At 42.5% G+C, this 17,229-nt stretch overlaps 1 protein-coding gene across 16 annotated transcripts in view; it reads left to right on the forward strand.

The window, feature by feature from the left end:
- The window catches only part of kiaa1217 (KIAA1217 ortholog), a 149,701-nt gene that overhangs the window by 62,936 nt on the left and 69,536 nt on the right, over positions 1-17,229 (forward strand). For 2 of the 16 annotated variants that reach the window (XM_033639522.2, XM_078162947.1), the window contains exon 1: positions 3,118-3,274. The exons of the other annotated variants lie outside the window; for them this stretch is intronic. The gene's annotated coding sequence lies outside the window, so the exon portion shown is untranslated. Of the gene's footprint in view, positions 1-3,117; positions 3,275-17,229 lie in introns of those variants that run through there. 16 annotated transcript variants of the gene reach the window in all.

Consider the following 17,229-nt stretch of genomic DNA (forward strand, 5'->3'; position numbering starts at 1 on the left):
GTCACATTAAACAAGCGCAGTCGAGTTCGATGTCTTCCAAGGCGCACAGGTGGCTCATTCACTGAGTGACTGCAGGATCGGTTCCTCCGTAGCACACTGGCACAGGCTGAGGCTGCAAACTGAAAGGCTTCGGGTGTAATCCTCACCTGCTCCCTCACTGTTAAATCCCAAGTGTTTTGATTTATTTTGTTGCACCCTCTCCATTTGTTTGCGTCTCTTTTCAGCACTGAAAGGATTTAGCACCAAGGGATTAGTCAAAGTGGGCCCTGTTTATACTGTTCGTGCAGGTGATGTCAAAGCATTTCCACTTTCACATGGCATCATGAGTCCATGGGCACATGCACATACAGTTTCACGTATGCACAACTGTTTAAATACTGTGCTGCATACAGTTCACTGCACCTGCCTCCTGTTATCTGCTCCATAAATGACTTTCTGCTCTGAGTCATCATCTCTTTCTCATTCTTTATTATGTGACTAAAGCAGCATAAGAAAAAGATGCTGTTGCACAAAGCCTCCACGCTGACACACCTGAGCCAAAGAGGGTGTGCGCGTTTCCTCTTTTCATGTTCGTGCTGTTTTGTAGCAACTGCTGCTTTGAAGTTTGGTTGTTTTGTGCATCTGAGACCCTGAACAATGAGCCACAGAAGTGAATGTCCACATCGTGTCTGTTAGTGTGGGGCTTTGCTGTGCTTGTGTGCACAAGAGGAGGGGTCTGTGGAGGAGAGCGGCCTCCCAGCTCCGACACATGGTGCCCAGACTAAACAACAAGATGAATGTTTCCTGAGTCCAACCTGGCATGGAGGCACCCCAATCTGCCTGTGTGGCTTGACTGACTGACTGAATGAACTGCATTCAGAGCAGAGGAAAAGACAGGTTATTGGAGAGGAGAAAATGAGTAGAGTGGACAAGAGAGCAGAAGAGAAAGGTTGGGTTTCTTCATGTGAAGCTTGAATTCCACCACAGTAGCATCAGTTAAAATAACTCCACTTTATTACAAATTGGGTCTTATTTTCATAGTTTGGGCCGCGGTTTTTAGCTGTAATAAAAGCATTGTACTCACTCAATTGATGGCTGAGCTCGTGGAACGCAGCATTGTCGCTAAAAAGAAGTCAGACGAGGCAGGTTATATAAGGAGTCAGACTGTTATGCAGGATTTAAAGGGGCACTCCACCAGTTTTACACATCCAGTCCAGTTTACTCAATGTGAGGAGTACTACTCAGCCTGTGAAAACAGTTGTATAAAGTCCTCTGTGGCTCTGGTGGGTGCTCTCCAAAGTCAGTAAAAAATAACACTGATGATGTCATCGGGGTTATCTCTAATTGGGCTTGGAGACGCAATTTTATAACAGAAAGAATAAAGATGAGGAGATTTTAAGATGTGGGTGTTTACCTGGCGTAAAGGGTCTGATGAAAGCTGCTATCAAGTTGCATTATGGGAAATGACGGATCCAGGAGATGGATTTATACTAAGATGCCAGGTACTAAAAGTCAGGGTATCTTTTTTTCCCTCTTTGGTCTTCTTTTCTTCTTTAATGACACTTTTTTAGTCCCCCAACTTTATGAAAGTGCTGTACTAAATCACTGGAGTGCCCCTTTAACACATTTCTAGTTTAGTCACATTTATTTGGAAGAGAAAACAAAGGTAAACACTGATTTTTTTTTCGGTTCAATGTTGACCTAGAGAAGTTTTTTTGTGCGTTCAGGGATTATTGCCAATATTTTGGGGTGCTCTTACTTTTAATTTTACCACCAAATTCAGTGGATCAGATGATCTCACTAAACTGTTGGCATGTTAAGTCTGATTTTCTGAGTATTTTTGTAAATAAATCTTGTTGCACTCCATCGTTGCAATGCCAACGTGTTCCCAGATTTCACTTATAACATTGGTGAGTACAATGTTACCATTAAAAAACAATTAAAAAGGCCCAAGTCAGACGAATTATCCTCTAAAGTCTACCGTGTAGGGTTTAATGGCATCTTGCAGTGAGGTTGCACATTGCAACCAACTGAAACTTGCTAAGTGTGTAGGTGAAATGGTGGCTGACACGAAAATGCGAATTGCCCTACGGAGTCAGTGTTTACTTTGTCCATTCTTGGCTAGTGTAGAACAACATGGCAGAGTCTATGGGAGAGGGCCCACTTTGTATGTAGATATAAACAGCTCATTCTAGGATAATGAACACTGGACCTTTAAGCTTAACTGTCTGTGTTAGCATTGTAATCCATTTCACTTCAATTTTGAACATATTTTGCTTCCTCAAGCTTTATCTTAAAAGTAAAACATTTGTTTCAAGTTATACGACCTGAATGCCTTCAGCTTTGTCTAAACTCTTCCACAACCCACAAGGTGTTGTCATCATGCAATGACGGAACTGTTAACAACACCAACAAAAGCTCAGTGTGCTGCTGTCAACCTGTCTTCTCCCACACGTCACCTTTCACCTTGCAACTCTGCACCCCCCACATCGCACCCTTTTTTATTTCACCCAAAAGCTTGGAAAGAGCAGGCCTAGCTGTGTTTGCCTGGCTTTAGTGAAACAGTGAATTAGAGGCTGGGGCTCTGGGAGAAGGGGTTGAGGTATCGTGGTGAAAACTTTTGGCAGACTATGGGAAAAGCGCCTTGTTTTGGAGACAGAGCTCTGGGGCTCTCTGGGGGCTACGATGGGCTGAGCCTCGTTGCGGTTTGTATCAACAAGCTGTTGGATTTGGAGAGAAAGTTCCAGACACACCCCCAACCCTTACTCAATGCTCCTAACCCCCCTTTTCCCCACTCCTGAAAAAGTGTATCTCTCTCAGTGAAGACATTCAAGCAGGAAGCTCCCTCCATGTTCAGCCTACCAGCTCTGCTCCCATCCTCCGTCTTCAGCTCGTAGTTTGCTCCGTCTTCACTCTTCTCCTGATTGAGGAGAGCCAGACTCCGGGCAGTGGCAAGAGGTTCCGTCTTGGTTAAGAGGGAACACACACACAGACGTCTACATGTGACAAGCCCCTGCTAAACAATGGCTGTTGGCTGACGGAGAGGAGGGGGCGGAGGGGCAGCGGCGGTTTCTTGGATGGCCTGATTGGAGCATAAACAGCAGCCCAGGAAGTGCTGAAGTAAGAGAGGGAGAGAGGGAGGGAGGGGGAGCAGGGGAAGTGTGCAGATCTGCCGGGAGAGAGCAAAAAGTTTGGGACTGCGACGGTGTGTTGGTTAGTTTGTGTCACTCTGGTTGTGTCCAAGACTTTTTTTTCTGTCAGGACGTACTGAACTGCAGAGAGCCAGACAGGAAAGGTGAGTAGCTGCATCTCATACCAGATCACTCTCTCACACACAGATGTGGACTTAAAAACACACAGATGCTCAGTCATATACATGGCAGCACTAACAACACCCATTTTCTTCTCTGCCTCTTCCCTCTGTGGGTTAAAACTGTACTCTAAGGCAAATATCTTTGCAAGCCATGAGAGGAGACTGGTTGTTATTAATGCACGCAATGTCATTTTTAAATTCCAGATGGCTTTTGAATGCCACTTAGCCTAGTGTTCTTAATGTGTGTGCAGTTTGCTGATGGTTTCCCCTGCCTCTGAAAGCTGCTTGTTTTGCATAGCTGTTTTTGTGGTGCCTTGAACTGCAGCCAGCCATTCAGTGCATGAAGCAAAAAAAAAAAAAAAGGGGGGACCATCTAATGGGTGTGTGGCTGTGTCTAATTAAGCTAATGGGGAGACGAGTGGTGAGGGTCAGACCATGAGAGGCTGAACTTGAAAACATCACGGTCACTCTCACAAAACACAGTCCTCTGCACAGGCTATCTGCTTCATGAATCATCTCAGATTCAAGCACTCCAAAGAACTTCTCTTAATCTGTTTTCACCGCCTCACAATCTCCCTTTTCTAGATCACAGAGTGGTGACATTTAGAGATGAAAGTAGCTGATTGCAGATCAGATTTACTGTAGATTTGGCCATGTATGGTGCTGTTTGCTCTCTGGATCAAATGGATTGTTAAATTTCCCCAGTGGAGAGATGCTGCATTCCTCCTCTCCAAGTGAACATCAATGTCAATTTGCAGCTTCAAAGACGCTGTGTGCTCCTCACATCATAGGCAGAGCAGTAAACAGTTGTATATAGTGATCTCTTTTATATGAGAGCTGTGCCTACCAGTGACTACTATTTCACTACTTTGTCGCCATGCTGCTAATAAAATAGCATTTTAAGCATTTTATTGTCTTAACAAGGCTATTTTCCTGTCTGGAGCTCTCCAGTACCGCTGGAATTGCTTTAACTTTTTCCGCTGTTGAGTAGATTTACATCTGGAAAAGACTGGCCTGTCCCAAGCACAAGCAAATGGAAAAATCAAAGTTAATTTCACAGCCATTCACATGTACTTGTTTGGTATGAACCTCACTTAATGTCAAACTTGCTTTAAAAAGTCCTTTTTTATCACCATTACAATGGTTGGAAATCCACATAAATCAGCAAAAGCAACATCTTACCAGAAAAACTTGTTAAAAACCAGATTTCCTTGTTAAATTTGTTCATTTTTTTCCAGTTGCAAAGTAGCACCCTTAGGCAGCCCACCTATTAGCCCTTGTTTTTGGCTTCGGTGCTGTTTTGTTTGTAATTTTGGAAGAATTAAAGTTTCCCTAGCGCTACTTTTACTAGTCAGGTGTTCAGCGATGGGTGTGATTTGTTGTGTCTCTTTCAGCAATGAGTATATCAACTCCAGCTCCCCCGCTGGGAGGGAAGGTAAACAGGTTTGGAGAGGAGTGCCTCGTCAAAAAGACAAATGAGCTTGCACCCTTGCACCCCTTCCACGGCCCCCGGACCTCATCCTTCATCACTTGTTTCGGCACTCTGACAGCGTTAGACTGTCTCTCACAAGTTTTCTCTGTGCTTTGCTGATGTAGCAAGTTGTCAATTTCTCACAAGACCAGAGGAAACTGTTATTAACTCTAAGGCAGTGCTCTGGCTGCCAGTTTAATTCAGCCAAGCTATTTGTCTAAATGCTAGCATATGAGGTGCAGTGAGCTTGGCAGTGTTTTTACAAGCAAAGGCACACAGTAGCTCCTGACCATGTGCGTCCATTTGTCTGATATCGTTACGAGACACTAAGGTTACCGCCTGACCACTTGATTACCTTGCTGGACTGCTCTCTTGCGTCACTATCCAGACATAACGGATCATGTCTGGATCTGAGCAGGAGATCAAGCACTAACCTGGGCCATATGTATTAGCTGATGCAAATCTGGGGCTGTGGAGTTTGATGGCTGCCACGGGACATTGAGCTCGGTGGAAACACACCTGGGCCAGTGGCATGTGGCCGAGCAGCGTCGAGGCCAGGGGAGGAGGGGGAGGCCTGACCAGGTGTTTCTGCTGCGAGCTGTCGGCGCTGTCATCCCTCATTGGGCCCCGAGCCAACTCGCGCCACGTCTCATTGAGCTTCAGGGTTTGATCAAACCTCATTACAGAGCTTTCATTTCAGCTCCTATTGGTGGTTGAGTTATGGATATGATAAACCATTCCCACTGAATTAAGCTCCTCAAAGTACACTTGTTTGTGATTGTAGAAAATAGACGAAGACGACATGAGCGGACACAGAAAAAGAAAGAATATGCTGTTAATGTATAGTTTGCTTTTAACTCAAAACAACATTAAAGGTTCAGTTTGCCCAAATAACACAAAAAAAGCCACTTTTTTCTGATTGTTTGAAAAAAGTGCTCCAATGAAAACTCCAGTCAAATATGTGGATTTTTGAGAGCAATAGGACCACTGAGTCCGGAAAGAGGTTTTCTAAATGTCATTCCAGTGATGACAGCTAAAAGCTCTTGAAAACTTCCACTAAGTGGAACTTGAGCTAAGGATTTTTTGTTTAACTTTTGTCAAGGTCAAAATAAACCTTCAAGCTCAAGAGCTACACGATTGATCCCATTCAAGGTAGCGGAGCGCTGTATTGGAAGGCTTAGCCAGCACTTGCTCTAGTGCGCTTCCTCTGTGGGCTCCACAATGTGGAAGATCTGGGTAGTTTTATGCCCAGGAAGTTGAACTTTTGGCTTTGTGTGCCACTGGGTGGTTCAGTGACAACTTATCGGAATGCTGACGTGCTTCAATGAAATCGGTCCCAGAGAACAAGCCATGTAACCTTGGTTCCTACAGCACACTTCCGACAATGGATATCAGGAAGTTGACTACTTGCGTTCGCGCCCACTCAGTCCTTTATAATGTGTCACTGTTTGGTTACAGAGACCAAAATAAAAAGGATGAGGCTTGGGACTGCGTCCTAATGTTGCGACATAGCATGCAAGTCTTCCTTGCTTGGTTTGAATAGGATGACATACTGCAAAGCAAAGCATTTTATCAACACAACCATGAGCTTTTCGACTGGACAACAGCAAGCAGCAACTACGCTGCTTTCAAGCCAGTAGTGATTGATGTGATGATTCATGTGATGAGCGACTAGAGCGACCAAAGCTGCCACAAATATTTTTGACAGTCGTGCCTCTTGTGCGTCCATGAGGGACTTTGCCTCTTTGGAAGCTTCTGGCTTGAACGAACAGTTAGGGGTGGATTTGACTCACAGACTTAAGTGACGCTTTGCAGACAGCCTGTCACTCAAGCAGCCCCGCCCTAAATTTATGTAACTTTTAGCCTTGATAAAATATGCCATTGAGACCAATTTTTTCTTTTTTTACCAGACTGTAAACATGTTTATTTCTGCTGTAAAGTTGGGCATTTTAACATGAGGCTCTATGGAGATTGACTCACTTCCAGAGCCAGCCTCTAGTGGCCATTCACCGAACTGTAGTTTTTGGCACTCGAAGTTCACAGAGGTTGCTGCTTGGAGCTGACCCTTTAAATGAAACCATTGCTGATTTCTTCAGTCCTAACCAAGTAATCATTATTACCTCTTTGTTGTTTTAAAGTTTATTTAAATGCTGACGTCCCTCACAGGGTCACCTTACAGCATTCTGGGACAGTAAGTGTCCACTGCCGGTATCGTTCCAACAGTTTTGTGAAGTAAGCTTTTAAGATTTTTCCTGAGGCGAATTATGTTCTCAATTAGCCGAGAAAAACTGATCTCGTCCTCTAGGAAGATTTTCTATCATTTCAGCAGCTTAGACTAGAAGCTGTCCTCATGGCCAAAACAACTTGAGTCTAATAGAGGTGGAGATGATTGCAAGGTATAATCAGACAGAATCTCTATCACATTAATTGACTCCTACTCGTTGTAAATTGACCTCATTTTGAGCTAAATAATTTTTGGCGGAACAGATGAAGGCGCTCTTTGAAAGTCTTTTATTCCTGCGATGACGGTAAGAAAGTACAGTATATAACACCTTATCTCGCCACCCTTTAAAGGAGCAGAAGATAAGCCGTTCCTATTATACACATAGACTCTTTGTGTTCCTCTTGGATGCAAGTGAAATGACTTTCAGTCTGCTGCTAATGTCAACATTTTAATGACTTTAATGACAGAGAAATGTGACAGACCAGCAGAAAGTGATTTAATAAGGCTGCGATTTGTAGTTCAGCTAATAATGATTCATTACCGTCACTCTTTTCAGTTTTGCCTTTGTCCCATGCTCTTTTTATTTGATATTCATAACTGGCCTGCATGGAATTGAATGATTGTTTCAACGAATGGTGGAAATCTAAAGCAGAGAACAACAATTTTTGCTCCAGCTAAATATCTTGGGATGCAAAAAGTATCTCTCCTGCAGAGTTCCAAATAACAAGTAGATGAAGCAGTGATATTGCAAATGTGTTTCAGCGATGTTGTCTTTTATTGTTGTACTGTTGGGAAATGGTAGAGGCTTATGTTAGACCTCAGCATTCACTGCAGTCCATGCTGTAGGCTTTGCTGTGACAAGGATAATCCACAGAGGAAAATCATGCTTCCTGTCGTGACGTCGGATGCTGGTGGAGCTAATGGAAAATTTGCCAAGACATGAAATTAGATTTTTTTTGTAGGCCCTGCTGCAGAGCGCATATTAGGAAAAGTCACTTTAAGTGAACCGTAAATGGATGGAGTCATCACATTGAGACAGCTGTTAAACTTTTTTTTTTCATTCAGGAAATAAGTCTTCATTCTTCTAAAAATGACCTACTTAGATGACAAACACTATTTCATGCTTACCTCACTCTTTACTCCCTCTTGGCGCTCATAAGTTTCACATACTTCATTGACTCCACCTATTCAGTGAAGTCATTTGTTTGACCATCTCTTCTCTCTCTGGCAGTGATGAGAAGGGGGTAAGACAAATGTTCCCCCACCCACAGGCTCAGACAGAGGCGGGAGAGGCTCAAGCCGACTCTGTTCTGACACTCTTCAGTCGCTATTAACCCCCCACACCCCCATCTCTTTTCTCCCAGTGTAAACATCCCCCCGCCTTTTCCATCCGTCCACTCCTTTAGGCATGTGGTTTGACGTGGTGCCTCCCCCAAAACACAGGAACATACCAGGGCAGTTATTGTCCAGTGACAGACGTGCTTTGTGTCAGTGTGAACACGAGTTGTATGTTTTTGTCCATCTGTCTCCAACCGTCTCCAAGCAAATCGATCTTAAATGAGAGTGTGGGCCAATCTAACGAGGCCAGGTTGATATTAGAGGGAAGATGTATAAGTGTACCTGTAATTATAATTTGTCTCTACAAATCTTTAAATGCCCTTTTGTGTCAGGCCTGTAAAACCATATTTGCATATGTCATTGTCGTTCTTTGAAAGCATACAAAGCACTCGAGGGTTTTCTGTCCGCATAAAGGGTTGTTAATTAAGAAAAGTCTGAATTTGAGTATTAAAGCTGCTTAATCCCAATAAATATGGATGAGACTTGTGTCCTGAGCCCATTTAACAACCTGCAGTGTCTTGCCCTTCTTCCTTAGATGTTAGTTTTTTAACGTTCTCTATCGACCAAAATGACCGCTCGCTAATGAGTCATTATCTTGGCATAATTTCATAATTACCCCTCTGCCTGACAAGCTTAATACACTCTCATTTAGCCACAGTTGAGATTATAAAAGTCCTATTCCTGAAAATATTCTGTAAAGCCTGTGACACACAGGATGTTTTTGTTAAGCCGGGCTATTCTAGGAACAGCGGCAGCTACCTGAGCTGGAAGTTTTTGAGGAAACTGTCGTCTACTTCTGCGTGGTCTGTTTTGATCTGTTTGGAGAAGTCCTTCCTGCTCTGACTGATAAATAGACTGGACCATGTAAATACTGGAAAGAGGCCCAGAAGAGTATCAAATAAAACCATTACAGGCTAAATGTAGTGACAGATATACAGGAGTTGCTATTTTTGCACCGCGTGTGGATATGTGAAGGCACAGAATCGAGTTTGTTTACTCTGAGGACTTAACTTAAGTAGAAGTAGGATTATACAAGTGTGATACCTCTTAACTTCAAATCCGTGCTGGAGTTGATAAAATATTTTTGTTGCATATGATAGACGCAGCATTTGGTGGCTGCAATACTAGTTTCTTATTTCTCAAACAGGAGTAAATAGTATATCAGTGGAGGACAATTTTCAGTTACGGATTCAATGTGCTTGCTACTTTCTATGGCACTAGGATAGTGTGTCTAGGATCAACTCAGAATAGTTCGTTCATCGTAATAAAGGAACATGTGTGTGACATTCTGGCTCAGGTAATGGGCTCTCAGACAGTTGGTGTATAACAATGGAGGTCAGTGACAGTGATCCCTAACCTGGGGAACTTGGGTACAGTTACAGTACCAGGTGGTACATGGAAATATTGTAGATAACAATTTGATAATAAGATTTTTTTTTTAAAAATCCATATATTGAGTCAGCTGTAACTTGAACACAGTCTGTTGAGAGTATGTAATTAATCGTTAGCAATCAAGCAGAGAAGTTGAAATAGTTTACTGAAAGTTCAAACGTTCAAACGTAGTTAAAAAATAATGACTATACAGTTCAAATAGTTAGCTTGCTAAATGTAATTGATAAATAGTATAAAAAGTTCACTAAAAGTAGGCTGAATGAATATGCAGTTAAAATAGTTAGCTAAAAGTAATGGCAAAATTGTTGAAATAGTAGTTCTGTAATTATAAATTCAAATGAGCACATTTGGAACCTGATGGCTGGTGCTGATGATGGGGTAGGCCCAATGGAGTTCATCTGTCAGGGTTGTGGGGGTATTGGTGGCATTAAAGAATTGGTGGCAATAAAGGCCGACTGTTCTGTCACCTCACATTGACTCTGTCTGGGCCAAAAAGACAACAGCCAACCCGTTGACTAGCATATACATTCTGCGCCTGCATAAGAAGAAATAACTCTCCATACCAGCAGGTGGCAGTAGTCTGTATTTGTCATTCAAAAGAGAAACAGAAGACCAACAAGATGGATTAAAGATGCTAGTTAGCCAGTTAGCATACTAACAACAAACACAACTCCATCTTAGAAGAACACATTATATTTACTGTGCACTAGCAAACAGTAACACAAACAGTTACAAACCATTTCTGCTAAAGAGCTCAATACCTAAAAAAAATTCTACCTAATATAACAAGTTTGATCTAATCTGACTGGAACTGCCATTGTACTATCTCCGATGCTGATTCAACTTGCTGAATCAGCAAAAAAAAAAAAAAATGCTGATAAGGGTCAACTTCTGCCAATGGCATGGGACACAGCGCAAAAACTAGGGTGGCAGACGTTTACTGACAGCCCAACATTGACCTAATGGCCGATCGACAGCTTGGTGCATCAGGCTACTCTAAGGACACATTCACACTGGTGCTATTTGGACTGCTTTAAATGAACTGTGGTCCACTTCCACGGATAGTTTGGTTCGTTTGGAGTGGTGTGAACTCTCATTCAAACTCTGGTGCGGACCAAACGAGGGAATCCTGGTCCGCTTGAAAACTGGGGGTCTCTGTTCACTTGCAAGTCAACCCTGCTCCGGTTCGCTGACAGTGGGAAATGCAAATGGACTATCCAGTGAACCAAAGAGAGGAAGTGAACCAAAGAGAGGAAAAGCGCAGTGCATTTTGGGTAGACAAAAAGACAAAACCAGCAGCGCAAACTGGGAGAAGCAGGGGTAAAAAAAGAAAAAGTTGGAAAATGCAGACATGGAGCAGTGAGGAGGTGCAGGCACTCAATGATATATGGTCAGAGGACTATATATCACAGTTGCTTGTGGCCACCCACAATGGATTTACGTTTTCAGTCCTGGCCAATCGATGAGCCGGGTTTTCTTCTTCCTCAGGCTTTTTTTCTTCCTGGTCAGTGGTCGTTTCGGGCAATACCGCCCCCAAACGAGCAGCTGTTGTAACTGCATGACATTGTCCAGGTGGTTTGGTCCGCTTTAAAAAGTGCAGTGTCAAAGTGAACCGAACCAAATGAAGGTGTGAAACTTTTCAGCATTCCCCGCCCAATTGAACGCAGTCCCCTGGACTATCCTGGTGTGAATGTGCCCTAAGAAAAGGTTGGAAACCACTGGTCTGTTGCACAGAGGAATAAGCTAGATTTTGGCTAAACAGGCAATACTTGTTGATTAGGTAACTTTGTTGTTTATTGTTTCATTAGTTTTGGTCTCTTCGTTGGATTTGTTGACAAAAGCAAAAATATAGAATATTGCCAGACACAATATTCAATCATGTGGGTATTATTATTATTATTATTATTATTATTATTATCATTAATAAGCTTTATTTAACTTTGTCTTCTGCTCCAGACGGCACTCTTGTGCCAGTGAGCTATTCCACCCCAGGCTACCCTCCGTGTAAGTTACTCATAAAACCTGACATTTTCAATGTTGTAGTAAGTCTTTTACCTTTCGTCTTCACCTCAAGACCTTGAATGGATTTCATTAGTATTGCCAGTGTTAATAAAAGTTTAATATGTCCCTAGTGTGAAAATATTTTAGCAGTCTTTATCACTGAAAATCATAATAGTTCTTTCTAATATTTTTTTTCCATTTTAGCCTGCCCATTTTTGACGCAGTTCTCATCTGAATTTTTATCTTAGAAGCTCTTTCACAACATTATATTTTAAAGCTCGTCTTTACAGATATTATCTATATTATGTGGCAGTCAGAGGGTTTACCAGTCTATCATTACATTTCCCATAAATGGGGGAAACTATGGCTGGTAATTGGTTTGCTTAGAGTTTCCATTCCCCCAAGATCCCACTCTGCGTCTACCTTAAAATTCAAGGCCACAGAACATTCCACGAAGTTCTGAACATTTCCATTAGTTTTTATAATGGCAGGAAGAGGGGAAACAGACCCTTAATACACACATTGACCCACACACCAACACACAGTTCCGTCCCCTGTGCCTTTTGTCACCTTTTCTTTGCACTTTGTTTCGAGGTTTCCTTCCCGTCAGGTTTTCCTTTCACAAGAGTGTGTATCCTCCCCGGCAGCAACACAACAATGCCCCGCTTCATTTCAGCTCTCTGAGACCTGAGACCGCAGGAGCCAATGGGCTGCCAGGCACATGCTAAAGCCATTAGGTGGTGGATGACGGTGGTTAGCCACAGAGGCATCGCAAAATAACCATCTCACTATGTATGAAGCCGAAGGAAGGGATGGGGTACTGTGTCGGCCGTCTGCATGTTTGTGCACGTGCCTGTCTGACCAGTGAACTGCCAATCATCCAACAAGCCATTCAAAAGGAGGAATGTGCTTTACGTGGTTTGTTCACATATGAAGAGATCAGTTCATATTACCCTCTGTTGAGGCTTCCTGCGAATTTAGCCGAAAGCTCCTCAGTATCTGCTCAGGCAGACAGATCCCAGCTATGGTTGAGGAGGCCTTTTATTATTAGACTCAGACACATCCCATTTGGTCTCTCAGTCAAGCTCAGACAGTTTGATGGAGGACTCTCTGTGGAGCTGGAGAATGACTTAATTACAGTCACTATCTCTATCTGAATTTACTGGGATGGCATCCATAATGCATGTCTGACTTGGTATCAGCGGGCCCCAATTAGAGTCGACCAATAATCGTGACAGAACTCTAAAGCTGAGTTTCTTTGCAGATGTGCGGCAAAGCATTATGTGCAACAATGGAGAGCATGGCTGTAACTAAGGACTGTTTTTATCTGTAATCTGTGGGTTATTTTTACATTGTTTTAATTCTTGTGTAGAGTATGATGTGAAAAGTTATGACTAATGCACATCAAAATCTAGTTGGCCACTTGAAGGCAGCACAAAAGGCTGAAAACACAACATTTGCATCACTTTCTAAAGTTGATGTAGTGAAAGTTTTAGCAAACTGTTGCCTTTTTTGTCAGGGTGCTTTGAGACCTAGAGTTGTCTTGCTTTGGTCCAAATCAGGGACTAATTTTGTTACAAAGTTGCATAATTGCCTAGAGTTGGTTTGTGTTCTCACGGCAGCATTTACAAGAGGACCAGATAAAATGATCCAAGAAAGCTGCTCTTGATTGGTCAGAATTTCCATGCAGGAAAAATCCAGGAAGTAAACAAACAAACAAAGGGACAACTACGCAGGTTGATTTTAGCGCTGGTCATCGTGGACTATATTGCTGTCATTGTTCATTTTAGTCAAACCATACAGTTTGAAAATGAGGCGCGGCTCCAACTAGAAAACAATGTTTTGATGCATTGGATGTGCTGAATGTGCATATTAAGGCAGTACAGGAGGAGGTGCACATTAATAATCCTCCAGGACTGTAACATGCTCATGTTTAACCCAAACAATGTGTCATGTGACTGCAGTTGGTTCAGATCGAGGTCGCAACATGTTCTCACCACAAACGGACCGCACCGCACTTCTTTTGTAACCAGACCGAGACCACCTCTTCAATAGGGTCTCAGTCCGGTTGTTTTGATGCGCACCTGAGTGTGATTGCTTTGTTCATACCTGCCCAAACGAATTGTACTTAGGGGGCAAACCAACTTGAGTTTGACTGAAACGAATCTAACTTGGCAGGTGTGACAGCACCCTTAGTCCAATATTCAGTCTCCTTTAGCCAAAGGGGTGAGACTTAAGTCACATGACTCAAGTCGCAAATTTGAGGCTTGAGACTTGCTTGACTAACACTGATAAAAAAAACTTGACTTCTTATGTCTTGAGACTTGACTTAGACATCAGACAGATGACTTGAAAGGAACTGATTTTTCCAAGTAAATATTAGCCTTTTTCTAGTTATCGAAATGTCAAGTTTTGTTTTGAAACGTGATCGAATCATTTCTAGTGCAATGTGGACAAACCTGGCAATCTGCTAGGATGTGGCAGATCATCAGAGCCCATGCACGAGGCTGTTGTCATAAAGAGTGGCCCGCCCAAGCAAAAGAGTTTGATTGGAGGATTATGTTGACATTAACGACAGTGAAAAGGGAGCGGCAGTATACAAAGTCTGCAGCTTAAAAATCAGTGACATGACAACTACAACATCCAACTTAATCAGTCACTACAAGACCCAAAAAGAAAGGTATGTGAATGTGTCATTTAAGCTGGTTTATTTGCTTATTAGCTAATCAAATGTGCTTGATTTATAGCAGAGACTTGACTCAATTTCTTCTCACCATGGTAACTTGCTTGAAAGGTAAAGGTTAAGAGTTGAGACTTGCTGTAGACTTACTCCTACCTCTGCCTTTACCTCTGTTTTGGTCTCCACCGCCTCTAGGGGGAAAAATCTGTCCATTTGCTAGCTGCTATCTTTGCCTGTCTACCCTCCCATGCTGGGAAAGTGGTGAACTATAGGTTTAGCTGAACTTCCTCCCTAAAATATCTTCCTGATGCTGCTAGAAATGGGGTTGATGAGAGCCGTGAGACTGGGCCAGAACAGTAAAGCTGCAAGTCATAAAATCTTGCAGCAAAGTGTTCTTTCACATTATTTATCGTCATCTCACATAAAACAACAACTTAAAGGCTAAAGTGAATCCTCAAACTGCCTACTATCTTCATTCAAAAAAATACTTAGCAAATAAGTATTTTCATGAATGTTAGTAGTACTATTGAATAATAAAAGGAAAGTTGCTTTACCAGCCACAGACTTCTTGGATGCATAGTATTGTCTTCATTCTGACATTAGTTTTCTCTAAGTGGCAAGTGAAAATATATTTTTCCGCTGTATCGGGCTTCATTTTGTTATTGTGTTGTTGTAAACTCAGAACCAAAAATGTATCCATGTCACTAGGGGAATCTCTGCTTCATGCTTTTTTTCCTGAAACAACCAGTTCATTCTCTGTGGACTAATAGCCAGTACAGTTTCTGTGGAGCAGCTGCATACTTCACACTTGATGACAGCACTTCTACTGAGTGGCAGCTCTCAGATTTCCAGCTTTGGGGGAGAATTATTCCTCTGACCAGAATTTGTCTAGTTAATTGGAGGGACATATAACAAATGTTGAACTCTTACCCTTTTAATGGGTCTATGCTGCATTGCAGTTGGAAATATACAGCATTGGTTTGCAGCATCTACAGTATCATTTCCACGGGGGTTATGTGTTACACAGTATGTCCCAGTAAGCTGGATTCTGTGCTGCTTTGATCAGGGTAGAGTCCCCTCGCTAATCCGCTTGAGCTCTGGATGTTTGCCCAGGACACACACACACACACACTCACTCACAAATTGTGATTAAAAAACAGATGTGAAGGCCTAGCCAAAAAGATGAAATGGTCTGAATAAATCAAACGGGAACAAACTGACATAACACTCACATGTTGGACTGTATGCGCCACTTTATGTGAGTTCTGTCTTGTAGTTGCATTAATATCAGTGTACAGAACAGTGCTTGTGCAGCTTCATGACATCATGCCATCATGGATTTTCATGTGTATAGTCACACCTCGTGGGAAAAATACGGGCATGATCTCTGATCCATATTTTAATTACAGCTGCAGGACACAGACAGGATTAGGAAATGTAAATGCTCTCCTTGTGTCATTTTTCCTCGTCTTTTCAGAAGCCATTTAAGCGCTCTTAATAGCTCTGGGCTTACCTGTAAATCTCTGTGCCTTATATTTGAGCGCTAATAAACAGGTGGGAAGGGATTTTTTATCTGGATGCAGCTGATGAGCGGAAAGGGCGTAATGAAAAGATGGAGATGGAGAGAGGAAAGGGAAAGAAGAAGCAGGAGGAGAGAAGAGAGGAAGGCAGGGGAAGAAAGAAGGGGTGCTACTTGAGTACCTCCCTGCATTACATCACTGAGATGCTTCAGCACTGATGACATCGTGGGGCTGGGAGGAGGGGGGACTGGCCCTGGGGATGATGTCATTAATAACCAATCAGAGAACTCGGGCCCGGTACAGTCTGGCCAGCTCCTCAGGCTGAAATGGTAGGATCTCTGAAAATGTCTTTTCCCCCTCTCGAATCATGGAGCCTTTGTGTCTTGTGCGCTTTTTCCTGGAGGTTATTTTTAGACTTGTGTTAAAACAAATATATTTCAGACCTGTTCCCGTCTCTGCCACAGAGCAAAGGGTAAGCAGAACTGGCTCTCCCAAAGAGGAGAGAGCCATATAAATATAGCCCTAAGGGAATTATTATTTAACTAACTTAATAGCACTTGAAGGAACTGCTTTGTCCCTGTCCACATAAATAGACCGGTTTCTAGTTTACCATGATTGTTATGGACCATGCAGTGCTAAGCATCAATTTCAAGCCAGAGAGGGTCATGACACTGGGGCATTTTAAATTTGCTTTAACTGTTGTCTTTAATGACTGTAACAGTGCACTTTGCAAAACTAACAACAGTGCTACATTCATACTTAACTGTTAAAAGGCCTCAGTGCTAAGCAAACTTTTCTGTGTAGCCCCTGCTGCTTTCTGTTTCATACATATCTTCTCATATTCCTTATTGTCATGCAGCAGACATAGGGCAACATTAACGTTCGTTTAAAGAAATTACAATGTAAGTCCAATTTTCACTCCCCTTTTAGCTCTGTTTTGGGCTCCACCGACTCCTGAGGCAAATATTTGCGTCATTAGCTGCTAAATGCTAAGTTAAGATAAGTTCACCAGCTGGACATTACATTCGTCTGAAGCTGGGAGGAACAGTTGTCAGTTGCATCTGGATACGACACAGATGAGCCCAAAACAGTAAAGTTGCGGGTCACGTTACCAAAACAATAAGCTGAAAGACTCTAAAACAGTCCCTCAAACTAAGGGGAACTGCTGAGTCTAATGACAATCATTTGTGGGTTTGTGACTACTAGTTACTCCTTTCACATTATGTACTCATTTGATCCATTGATAAAGGAACAGTTCACCCCAAAAACAAATATTTTTCCTCTTACTTGTAGAGCTGTTTATCAGTGTCA

The sequence above is a fragment of the Epinephelus lanceolatus genome, chromosome 20 (genome assembly GCF_041903045.1).
Source record: "Epinephelus lanceolatus isolate andai-2023 chromosome 20, ASM4190304v1, whole genome shotgun sequence".
In the NCBI taxonomy this organism is placed as follows: Eukaryota; Metazoa; Chordata; class Actinopteri; order Perciformes; family Serranidae; genus Epinephelus; species Epinephelus lanceolatus.